Source organism: Penaeus monodon, chromosome 32, assembly GCF_015228065.2.
Source record: "Penaeus monodon isolate SGIC_2016 chromosome 32, NSTDA_Pmon_1, whole genome shotgun sequence".
Taxonomy (NCBI): Eukaryota; Metazoa; Arthropoda; class Malacostraca; order Decapoda; family Penaeidae; genus Penaeus; species Penaeus monodon.
Window position 1 is genome coordinate 29,628,990 of NC_051417.1, and position 751 is coordinate 29,629,740.

Sequence of the window (751 nt, forward strand, 5' to 3'; positions counted from 1 at the left end):
ATGTGGAGACGTTGTAGAAAGTTTGTCTTTGCCGAGGCATTTGTGAACGTGGGTATTAAGGGTAAGGTTCGGGCGGTCATTATCGTGCAGCTGGTGGCGCGGCTACTACCTGCACTCATGCATTTGGAGGCTGCAACATGCCAAGGCTGCCAGATGTACCTCGTCCCTTTGTGCCCTTCTTATGGTCGTTAGAGGGAATGACAATCAAGGGTTATCTATAGAGAGAAGCCGGAACGGATAGAGAGTTCGAAATGAGTCCATGAATTGCACTTAGATTCCCTAGAATTAGGGTATTCTGCCGTTACCATGAAATTCTCTCAACTCGATGCTTGGGAACAGGATCAACATTGTCCCCTGACCGCTGTCTACGGCCCCCCAACAGTTTCACATCCTTATATATTCGTCTTTTTCTTCCTCAAACCCCAGTAGCTGTTTTGACTCAAGAAATCTCTTTATTACATGTTTATACCCAGAGTTTTCGGCTAGACATTTTAAATCTGACTTTGAATGACTTGAAGAACAAGAGAAAATGGACCCTCGTTTTCTCCCCCAGCGATGTGTGGCGACCGCGGGATGCAACAGGGTAGGGTCCGAAATCTGTTTGACCAACCAGTCCAGTTTGGTGCCCAGGCCGTCGTCCTCACAGCGAAGCAACAGGTAGGGAGAGTTGCCCGTGTATTCTCCAATCGTGTGCATTATATAACTTGCTCATGCATTGCAGCAAGTTGTTGAACTGTCTAAGTAAAAAAAA

At 46.7% G+C, this 751-nt stretch overlaps 1 long non-coding RNA gene across 1 annotated transcript in view; it reads left to right on the forward strand.

The window, feature by feature from the left end:
* Positions 1 to 618: 618 nt before the first annotated feature.
* The window catches only part of LOC119593790, a 56,205-nt gene continuing 56,072 nt past the window's right edge, over positions 619 to 751 (forward strand). The window contains exon 1 of the long non-coding RNA XR_005230562.1: positions 619 to 657. This is a non-coding gene — a long non-coding RNA (uncharacterized LOC119593790). The remainder of the gene's footprint in view (positions 658 to 751) is intronic.